General features: G+C 38.6%; 1 long non-coding RNA gene across 1 annotated transcript in view; it reads left to right on the forward strand.

Annotated features, from left to right (window-relative positions):
• LOC141075028 (uncharacterized) overlaps positions 1–10,283 on the forward strand; it is a 49,063-nt gene extending 38,780 nt beyond the window's left edge. The window contains exon 2 of the long non-coding RNA XR_012227262.1: positions 206–10,283. This is a non-coding gene — a long non-coding RNA (uncharacterized lncRNA). The remainder of the gene's footprint in view (positions 1–205) is intronic.
• The last annotated feature ends 1,758 nt before the right edge of the window (positions 10,284–12,041 follow it).

Raw genomic sequence — 12,041 nt, forward strand, 5'->3', positions numbered from 1 at the left:
TCATATTCTCTGAAAAAAGGCCAAGAAAGCAAATATTCTGTCTGTAAACTTTTGAGCACAATTGTAAGTGAGGGGAACCTTGCGTCAGTTAATCCACTGCACACAACACCCTCACTTACATATTGAAAAACATTTTTGGGGGGGGACAAAGAACAAAAGGATTTAATAATAAAATAATTTTTATTATTGTTTCTTCTCTTACGAGGCTACAACAGAAAGAACGAAGCATCACAGGCGCAAAACAAAATGGCCAGTGACTGCCAGGAAGAAGAGGCGCAAAACTCAATGACAAGTGACTGCGAGCAAGCTGAGGTGTGAAACTAAGTGACTGCGAGCAAGAGGAGGTGCAAAACTAAATGACCAGGGTCTGCCAGGAAGAAGAGTCACAAAACTAAATGACCAGTAACTGCCAGGAAGAAGAGTCACAAAACTACATGACCAGTGACTGCCTGGAAGAAGTGCGACACTAAGTGACCAGTGACTTCCAGGAAGAAGAAGAGCAAAACTAAGTGACCAGTGACTGCCAGGAAGAAGAGGCGCAAAACTCAATGACCAGTGACTGCCAGGAAAAAGAGGAGCGAAACTAAATGACCAGTGACTTCCAGGAAGAAGAGAAGCAAAACTAAGTGACCAGTGACTGCCAGGAAGAAGAGGAGCAAAACTAAGTGACCATTGACAGCCAGGAAGAAGAGGCGCAAAACTAAATGACCAGTGACTGCCAGGAAAAAGAGGAGCGAAACTAAATGACCAGTGACTTCCAGGAAGAAGAGAAGCAAAACTAAGTGACCATTGACTTCCAGGAAGAAGAGGAGCAAAACTAAGTGACCAGTGACTGCCAGGAAGAAGAGGAGCAAAACTAAGTGACCAGTGACTTCCAGGAAGAAGAGGAGCAAAACTAAGTGACCAGTGACTTCCAGGAAGAAGAGGAGCAAAACTAAGTGACCATTGACAGCCAGGAAGAAGAAGAGCAAAACTAAGTGACCAGTGACTGCCAGGAAGAAGAGTCACAAAACTAAATGACCAGTAACTGCCAGGAAGGAGAGTCACAAAACTACATGACCAGTGACTGCCTGGAAGAAGTGCGACACTAAGTGACCAGTGACTTCCAGGAAGAAGAAGAGCAAAACTAAGTGACCAGTGACTGCCAGGAAGAAGAGGAGCAAAACTAAGTGACCATTGACAGCCAGGAAGAAGAGGCGCAAAACTAAATGACCAGTGACTGCCTGGAAAAAGAGGCACAAAACTAAATGACCACTGACTGCCAGGAAGAAGAGGCGCAAAACTAAGTAACCTGTTACTGCCAGGAAGATGAGGCGCAAAACTAAGTGACCACTGACTGCCAGGAAGAAGAGGAGAAAAACTAAGTAACCTGTTACTATCAGGAAGAAGAGGTGCAAAACTAAATGACCAGTGACAGCCAGGAAGAAGATTCAACTCCCCTTACTTGGTCTTCTCCCGGCTTTGCTCAGTGGATGACTTCACAAACTCCCCTCTCCTGCTCTCTGACCACAACCTTCTATCATTCTCTATCAAGAATTGCCATCCCGCCCAGGTCACCCCCACTTACCACACTTTTAGAAACATACAGGCCATTAACACCCAGAAACTTATGAAGAACTTGCAGTCTTCATTGGCCCCTATCTCCTCCCTCTCCTGTCCTGATTCTTCACTGAAGCATTACTGTACAATGAAACACTTCAAAGTGCCCTGGATGAAACCACCTCCTATACATAGAACACCACAACACAGATGGCAACAACCCTGGCTCACGCTGCGAACACGCTTCCTACAGCGGTGCTCCAGGTGCGCTGAACGTCTGTGGAGAAAATCCAATCTACACGAAGATTTCATCCATTATAAGTTTATGCTTAAAACATACAACACTGCCCTTCACCTCTCCAAACAAACCTATTTCACCACCCTCATCACCTCACTGTCCAATAACCCGAAACGTCTCTTTGACACTTTTCCTTCTCTACTCAACCCAAGAGTACAGGCCCCAACCACGGAGCTCCGAGCTGACGATCTGGCCAATTACTTCAAAGAAAAAACTGACCATATCCGACAGGAAATTATCTCCCAATCACCTCATACCATGCACTCTCCTCCCTCCCCCACTGCATCTAGCTCACTCTCTGATTTTGAACCAGACACAGAAGAAGAAGTAAGCAGGCTCCTTGCATCTTCTCGCCCAACCACTTTCACCAGTGACCCTATCACATCTCCTCCAGTCCCTTTCCCCTGCTGTTACCACTCACCTAACAAAAATATTTAACCTCTCTCTCTCTTCTGGTATCTTTCCCTCCTCATTTAAGCATGCCGTCATACATCCACTACTTAAAAAACCATCCCTCGACCAAAACTGTGCCGCTAACTATAGACCTGTCTCTAATCTTCCCCTCATCTCTAAACTCCAGGAACGCCTGGTCCACTCCCGTCTTATCCGCTATCTCTCTGATAACTCTCTTCTCGACCCTCTCCAATCCGGTTTCCGCTCTCTACACTCTACTGAAACTGCCCTCACTAAAGTCTCTAATGATCTACAAACAGCTAAATCTAATGGTCATTACTCCATGCTAATTCTCTTGGATCTCTCTGCAGCATTCGACACTGTGGATCATCAGCTCCTCCTCACTATGCTCCGCTCCATCAGCATCAAGAACACCGTTCTCTCCTGGTTCTCCTCCTATCTCTCCGACCGCTCCTTTACTGTATCTTTTGCCGGTTCCTCCTCCTCTCATCTTCCCCTTACTGTTGGGGTCCCCCAAGGATCGGTTCTAGGCCCCCTCCTCTTCTCCTTGTACACTGCCCCTAATGGTCAAACAATCAGTAGATTTGGTTTCCAGTACCATCTCTATGCTGATGACACCCAATTATACGCTTCTTCTCCTGACATCACGCCAGCCTTTCTAGAAAACACCGGCGATTGTCTAAACGCTGTGTCTAACATCATGTCCTCACTATATCTGAAACTGAACCTGCCAAAGACTGAACTCCTTGTGTTTCCTCCCGCTACTAATGCACCTATACCCGACACTGCCATTTCCGTGTGTGGTTCCACTATTACTCCCCAGCAACAGGCCCGCTGTCTTGGGGTCATACTTGACTCCGAGCTTTCCTTCTCCCCCCACATCCGATCACTGGCTCGCTCTTGTCATCTGCACCTCAAAAACATTTCTAGAATTTGACCTTTTCTTACTTTTGACTCCGCAAAAACTCTTACTGTTTCTCTTATTCATTCTCGTCTCGACTATTGTAACTCCCTTCTAATCGGTCTCCCTCTTACCAAACTCTCCCCTCTCCAATCTGTCCTGAATGCTGCAGCCAGGATCATATTCCTCACCAATCGTTACACCGATGCCTCTACCTTGTGCCAGTCATTACACTGGCTACCCATCTACTCCAGAATTCAGTATAAACTTATTACCCTCACCCACAAAGCCCTCCATGGCTCAGCACCACCCTACATCTCCTCCCTTGTTTCAGTATACCACCCTACCCGTGCCCTCCGTTCTGCTGATGACCTGAGGTTAGTATCCTCAATAATCAGAACCTCCCACTCCCATCTCCAAGACTTTACACGTGCTGCGCCAATTCTTTGGAATGCACTACCCAGGTCAAAACGATTAGTCCCCAATCCCCACAATTTTAAGCGTGTCCTGAAAACGCATTTATTCAGACTGGCCTACCGCCTCAACACATTAACCTAATCTATCCCTGTGTGGCTCATTTCAAATTTTTTCCCCTAACCAGGTTCCTCGCATCATGTTCCCACATGCTTTATGCATTTAATAGCCCTCTGTGTCTGTACTGTTACATATTTAGACTGTTAACTGGTTCATGCAGCAACAGGAACACCCGAGTCTTACACTAGGGATGGTCCAAACCATAAAAACAATAAAAGCAACTGTTACCACCCACCTTTCGTGTCTCCCTTTTTTCCTCATAGACTGTAAGCTTGTGAGCAGGGCCCTCACTCCTCTTGGTATTTTTTATAATGTGATTATTGTTATGCTGCAATGTCTATTGTCTGTACAAATCCCCTCTGAAATGTAAAGTGCTGCGGAATATGTTGGCGCTATAGAAATAAAATGTATTATTATTATTAAGAGGTGCAAAACTCAATGACCAGGGACTCCCAGCAAGAAAAGGCACAAAATGTGACCGAAAAGGAGATAGTGCAGAAGGATCCTCATGTGACAAACGCAGCGGGATGGAGACCGTCCTGCAGAAACTGATCCGGAAACCAGGAACTACCCTCCAGTCACCTCCAGAGCTGCAGTCACTATTCTGCTCTTCCATCATGGCTTATCCTCCAGTCACCTCCAGAGCTGCAGTCACTATTCTGCTGTTCCATCATGTCTCGCTGGCTCCATGGTAGCAGCTCTGGGATGTTCTGGTGACGTTGCGTTTCCCAGTGCATGGTCTGCACAGCGCTGTACGCAGCTCCTTGTCTTCTGCTGATTACTGTGATATACTTGATAGAAGCTGCAGCCTCTGGAGATTCCGGCAATGACAGCTGAAGGTGAGCGCTGACAGCCTGACTCCTCGCCTGCAGAAACCACTGATCGCAGCTGATGAGCAGATGATCGGAGACTTTGTTGTGGAATCTAACCAGAATGAATATTCAGCAGCCGCCACTGAGTCCAGGGACTATCAACCCCTCATCCTCCACACAACTGCTGGGAGGAGGAGGATCACTACTGTCTGGTCACTCAGAGGTTAATAGTAAGAACTTTCCCAAAACACAAAGCGCCAATCTTGTCTAACAAGTATTCAGTATGTATTATACTGCAGCCAATCACTACCTGCGAGACCTGATCACTGACAAAAAGCTAGGAGCAGTATTATAGTAGTTATATTCTTGTACATAGGGGGCAGTATTATAGTAGTTATATTCTTGTACATAGAGGCAGTATAATAGTTATATTCTTGTACATAGGGGCAGTATTATAGTAGTTATATTCTTGTACATAGAGGCAGTATAATAGTAGTTATATTCTTGTACATAGAGGCAGTATAATAGTAGTTATATTCTTGTACATAGGAGGCAGTATTATAGTAGTTATATTCTTGTACATAGAGGCAGTATTATAGTAGTTATATTCTTGTACATAGGGGCAGTATTATAGGAGTTATATTCTTGTACATAGGAGGCAGTATAATAGTAGTTATATTCTTGTACATAGAGGCAGTATAATAGTAGTTATATTCTTGTACATAGAGGCAGTATAATAGTAGTTATATTCTTGTACATAGAGGCAGTATAATAGTAGTTATATTCTTGTACATAGGAGGCAGTATAATAGTAGTTATATTCTTGTACATAGAGGCAGTATAATAGTAGTTATATTCTTGTACATAGGGGCAGTATTATAGTAGTTATATTCTTGTACATAGAGGCAGTATAATAGTAGTTATATTCTTGTACATAGGAGGCAGTATTATAGTAGTTATATTCTTGTACATAGGGGGCAGTATTATAGTAGTTATATTCTTGTACATAGGGAGCAGTATTATAGTAGTTATATTCTTGTACATAGGGGGCAGTATTATAGTAGTTATATTCTTGTACATAGGGGCAGTATTATAGTAGTTATATTCTTGTACATAGGGGCAGTATTATATTAGTTATATTCTTGTACATAGGGGGCAGTATTATAGTAGTTATATTCTTGTACATAGGGGCAGTATTATAGTAGTTATATTCTTGTACATAGGGGCAGTATTATAGTAGTTATATTCTTGTACATAGGGGCAGTATTATAGTAGTTATATTCTTGTACATAGGGGCAGTATTATAGTAGTTATATTCTTGTACATAGGGGGCAGTATTATAGTAGTTATATTCTTGTACATAGGAGCAGTATTATAGTAGTTATATTCTTGTACATAGGGGGCAGTATTATAGTAGTTATATTCTTGTACATAGGGGCAGTATTATAGTAGTTATATTCTTGTACATAGGGGCAGTATTATATTAGTTATATTCTTGTGCATATGAGCAGTATTATAGTAGTTATATTCTTGTACATAGGGGCAGTATTATAGTAGTTATATTCTTGTACATAGGGGCAGTATTATAGTAGTTATATTCTTGTACATAGGGGCAGTATTATAGTAGTTATATTCTTGTATATAGGAGCAGTATTATAGTAGTTATATTCTTGTATATAGGGGGCAGTATTATAGTAGTTATATTCTTGTACATAGGGGCAGTATTATAGTAGTTATATTCATGTACCTAGGGACAGTATTATAGTAGTTATATTCTTGTATATAGGGGGCAGTATTATAGTAGTTATATTCTTGTACATAGGGGGCAGTATTATAGTAGTTATATTCTTGTATATAGGGGCAGTATTATAGTAGTTATATTCTTGTACATAGGGGGCAGTATTATAGTAGTTATTGTACATAGGGGCAGTATTATAGTAGTTATATTCTTGTATATAGGGGCAGTATTATAGTAGTTATATTCTTGTACATAGGGGGCAGTATTATAGTAGTTATATTCTTGTATATAGGGGCAGTATTATAGTAGTTATATTCTTGTACATAGGGGGCAGTATTATAGTAGTTATATTATTGTACATAGGGGGCAGTATTATAGTAGTTATATTCTTGTACATAGGGGGCAGTATTATAGTAGTTATATTCTTGTACATAGGAGCAGTATTATAGTAGTTATATTCTTGTACATAGGGGCAGTATTATAGGAGTTATATTCTTGTACATAGGGGGCAGTATTATAGTAGTTATATTATTGTACATAGGGGCAGTATTATAGTAGCTATATTCTTGTACATAGGGGGCAGTATTATAGTAGTTATATTCTTGTATATAGGGGCAGTATTATAGTAGTTATATTCTTGTACATAGGGGGCAGTATTATAGTAGTTATATTCTTGTACATAGGAGCAGTATTATAGTAGTTATATTCTTGTACATAGGGGCAGTATTATAGGAGTTATATTCTTGTACATAGGGGGCAGTATTATAGTAGTTATATTATTGTACATAGGGGCAGTATTATAGTAGTTATATTCTTGTACATAGGGGGCAGTATTATAGTAGTTATATTCTTGTACATAGGGACAGTATTATAGTAGTTATATTCTTGTACATGGGGACAGTATTATAGTAGTTATATTCTTGTACATGGGGGCAGTATTATAGTAGTTATATTCTTGTACATGGGGGCAGTATTATAGTAGTTATATTCTTGTACATAGGGGCAGTATTATAGTAGTTATATTCTTGTACATAGGGAGCAGTATTATAGTAGTTATATTCTTGTACATAGGGGGCAGTATTATAGTAGTTATATTCTTGTACATAGGGAGCAGTATTATAGTAGTTATATTCTTGTACATAGGGGCAGTATTATAGGAGTTATATTCTTGTACATAGGGGCAGTATTATAGTAGTTATATTCTTGTACATAGGAGCAGTAATATAGTAGTTATATTCTTGTACATTGGGGCAGTATTATAGTAGTTATATTCTTGTACACAGGAGCAGTATTATAGTAGCTATATTCTTGTACATAGGGGGCAGTATTATAGTAGTTATATTCTTGTACATAGGGGGCAGTATTATAGTAGTTATATTATTGTACATAGGGGCAGTATTATAGTAGTTATATTCTTGTACATAGGAGCAGTATTATAGTAGTTATATTCCTGTACATAGGAGCAGTAATATAGTAGTTATATTCTTGTACATAGGAGCAGTATTATAGTAGTTATATTCTTGTACATAGGGGGCAGTATTATAGTAGTTATATTCTTGTACATAGGAGGCAGTATTATAGGAGTTATATTCTTGTACATAGGAGCAGTATTATAGTAGTTATATTCTTGTACATAGGGGCAGTATTATAGTAGTTATATTCTTGTACATAGGAGCAGTATTATAGTAGTTATATTCTTGTACATAGGAGCAGTATTATAGTAGTTATATTCTTGTACATAGGGGCAGTATTATAGTAGCTATATTCTTGTACATAGGGGGCAGTATTATAGTAGTTATATTCTTGTACATAGGAGCAGTATTATAGTAGTTATATTCTTGTACATAGGAGCAGTATTATAGTAGTTATATTCTTGTACATAGGGGGTAGTATTATAGTAGCTATATTCTTGTACATAGGGGGCAGAATTATAGTAGTTATATTCTTGTACATAGGAGCAGTATTATAGTAGTTATATTCTTGTACATAGGGAGCAGTATTATAGTAGCTATATTCTTGTACATAGGGAGCAGTATTATAGTAGCTATATTCTTGTACATAGGAGTAGTATTATAGTAGTTATATTCTTGTATATATAGGGGGAGTATTATAGTAGTTATATTCTTGTACATAGGGGGCAGTATTATAGTAGTTATATTCTTGTACATAGGGGCAGTATTATAGTAGTTATATTCTTGTACATAGGAGCAGTATTATAGTAGTTATATTCTTGTACATAGGGGGCAGTATTATAGTAGCTATATTCTTGTACATAGGGAGCAGTATTATAGTAGCTATATTCTTGTGCATAGGAGTAGTATTATAGTAGTTATATTCTTGTACATAGGGGCAGTATTATAGTAGTTATATTCTTGTACATAGGAGTAGTATTATAGTAGTTATATTCTTGTACATAGGAGCAGTATTATAGTAGTTATATTCTTGTACATAGGAGCAGTATTATAGTAGTTATATTGTACATAGGAGCAGTATTATAGTAGCTATATTCTTGTACATAGGGGGCAGTATTATAGTAGTTATATTCTTGTACATAGGAGCAGTATTATAGTAGTTATATTCTTGTACATAGGGAGCAGTATTATAGTAGCTATATTCTTGTACATAGGGAGCAGTATTATAGTAGCTATATTCTTGTACATAGGAGTAGTATTATAGTAGTTATATTCTTGTACATAGGGGCAGTATTATAGTAGTTATATTCTTGTACATAGGAGTAGTATTATAGTAGTTATATTCTTGTACATAGGGGCAGTATTATAGTAGTTATATTCTTGTACATAGGAGCAGTATTATAGTAGTTATATTCTTGTACATAGGGAGCAGTATTATAGTAGCTATATTCTTGTACATAGGGAGCAGTATTATAGTAGCTATATTCTTGTACATAGGAGTAGTATTATAGTAGTTATATTCTTGTACATAGGGGCAGTATTATAGTAGTTATATTCTTGTACATAGGAGTAGTATTATAGTAGTTATATTCTTGTACATAGGGAGCAGTATTATAGTAGTTATATTCTTGTACATAGGGGCAGTATTATAGTAGTTATATTCTTGTATATAGGAGCAGTATTATAGTAGTTATATTCTTGTACATAGGGGCAGTATTATAGTAGCTATATTCTTGTACATAGGGGCAGTATTATAGTAGTTATATTCTTGCACATAGGGGCAGTATTATAGTAGTTATATTCTTGTACATAGGGGCAGTATTATAGTAGTTATATTCTTGTACATAGGAGCAGTATTATAGTAGTTATATTCTTGTACATAGGGGCAGTATTATAGTAGTTATATTCTTTTACATAGGGGCAGTATTATAGTAGTTATATTCTTGTACATAGGAGCAGTATTATAGTAGTTATATTCTTGTACATAGGGAGCAGTATTATAGTAGCTATATTCTTGTACATAGGGGCAGTATTATAGTAGTTATATTCCTGTATATAGGGGGCAGTATTATAGTAGTTATATTCTTGTACATAGGGGCAGTATTATAGTAGTTATATTCCTGTATATAGGGGGCAGTATTATAGTAGTTATATTCTTGTACATAGGAGTAGTATTATAGTAGTTATATTCTTGTACATAGGGGCAGTATTATAGTAGTTATATTCTTGTACATAGGGGTAGTATAGTAGTTAAATTCTTGTACATAGGGGCAGTATTATAGTAGTTATATTCCTGTATATAGGGGCAGTATTATAGTAGTTATATTCTTGTACATAGGGGCAGTATTATAGTAGTTATATTCTTGTACATAGGGGCAGTATTATAGTAGTTATACTCTTGTACATAGGGGCAGTATTATAGTAGTTATATTCTTGTACATAGGGGCAGTATTATACTAGTTATATTCTTGTACATAGGGGCAGTATTATACTAGTTATATTCTTGTACATAGGAGCAGTATTATACTAGTTATATTCCTGTACATAGGAGCAGTATTATAGTAGTTATATTATTGTACATAGGGGCAGTATTATAGTAGTTATATTCTTGTACATAGGGGCAGTATTATAGTAGTTACAGTTGTGGCCAAAAGTATTGACACCCCTGCAATTCTGTCAGATAATACTCAGTTTCTTCCTGAAAATGATTGCAAACACAAATTCTTTGGTATTATTATCTTCATTTAATTTGTCTTAAATCAAAAAACACAAAAGAGAATGAAGCAAAAAGCAAAACATTGATCATTTCACACAAAACTCCAAAAATGGGCCAGACAAAAGTATTGGCACCCTCAGCCTAATACTTGGTTGCACAACCTTTAGCCAAAATATCTGCGACCAACCGCTTCCGGTAACCATCAGTGAGTTTCTTACAATGATCTGCTGGAATTTTAGACCATTCTTCTTTGGCAAACTGCTCCAGGTCCCTGATATTTGAAGGGTGCCTTCTCCAAACTGCCATTTTTAGATCTCTCCACAGGTGTTCTATGGGATTCAGGTCTGGACTCATTGCTGGCCACCTTAGAAGTCTCCAGTGCTTTCTCTCAAACCATTTTCTAGTGCTTTTTGAAGTGTGTTTTGGGTCTTTGTCCTGCTGGAAGACCCATGACCTCTGAGGGAGACCCAGCTTTCTCACACTGGACCCTACATTATGCTGCAAAATTTGTTGGTAGTCTTCAGACTTCATAATGCCATGCACATGGTCAAGCAGTCCAGTGCTAGATGCAGCAAAGCAACCCCAAAACATCAGGGAACCTCCGCCATGTTTGACTGTAGGGACCGTGTTCTTTTCTTTGAATGCCTATTTTTTTCTCCTGTAAACTCTATGTTGATGCCTTTGCCCAAAAAGCTCTACTGTTGTCTCATCTGAGCAGAGAACATTCTTCCAAAACGTTTTAGCCTTTTTCAAGTAAGTTTTGGCAAACTCCAGCCTGGCTTTTTTATGTCTCGGGGTAAGAAGTGGGGTCTTCCTGGGTCTCTTATCATACAGTCCCTTTTCATTCAGACGCCGACGGATAGTACAGGTTGACACTGTTGTACCCTCGGACTGCAGGGCAGCTTGAACTTGTTTGGATGTTAGTGGAGGTTCTTTGTCCAACATCCGCACAATCTTGCGTTGAAATCTCTTGTCAATTGTTCTTTTCCGTCCACATCTAGGGAGGTTAGCCACAGTGCCATGGGCTTTACACTTCTTGATGACACTGCGCACGGTAGACACAGGAACATTCAGGTCTTTGGAGATGGACTTGTAGCCTTGAGATTGCTCATGCTTCCTCACAATTTGGTTTCTCAAGTCCTCAGACAGTTCTTTGGTCTTCTTTCTTTTCTCCATGCTCAATGTGGTGCACACAAGGACACAGGACAGAGGTTGAGTCAACTTTAATCCATGTCAACTGGCTGCAAGTGTGATTTAGTTATTGCCAACACCTGTTAGGTGCCACAGGTAAGTTACAGGTGCTGTTAATTACACAAATTAGAGAAGCATCACATGATTTTTCGAACAGTGCCAATACTTTTGTCCACCCTCTTTTTTTATGTTTGGTGTGGAATTATATCCAATTTGGCTTTAGGACAATTCTTTTTGTGTTTTTTCATTTAAGACAAATTAAATGAAGATAATAATACCAAAGAATTTGTGTTTGCAATAATTTTCAGGAAGAAACTGAGTATTATCTGACAGAATTGCAGGGGTGTCAATATTTTTGGCCGCAACTGTATATTCTTGTACATAGGGGCAGTATTATAGTAGTTATATTGTTGTACATGGAGCAGTATTATAGTAGTTATATTCCGGTACATAGGGGCAGTATTATAGTAGTTATATTCTTGTACAT

Source organism: Dendrobates tinctorius, unplaced genomic scaffold (genome assembly GCF_039654945.1).
Source record: "Dendrobates tinctorius isolate UK_male_01 unplaced genomic scaffold, ASM3965494v1 ptg000348l, whole genome shotgun sequence".
Taxonomy (NCBI): domain Eukaryota; kingdom Metazoa; phylum Chordata; class Amphibia; order Anura; family Dendrobatidae; genus Dendrobates; species Dendrobates tinctorius.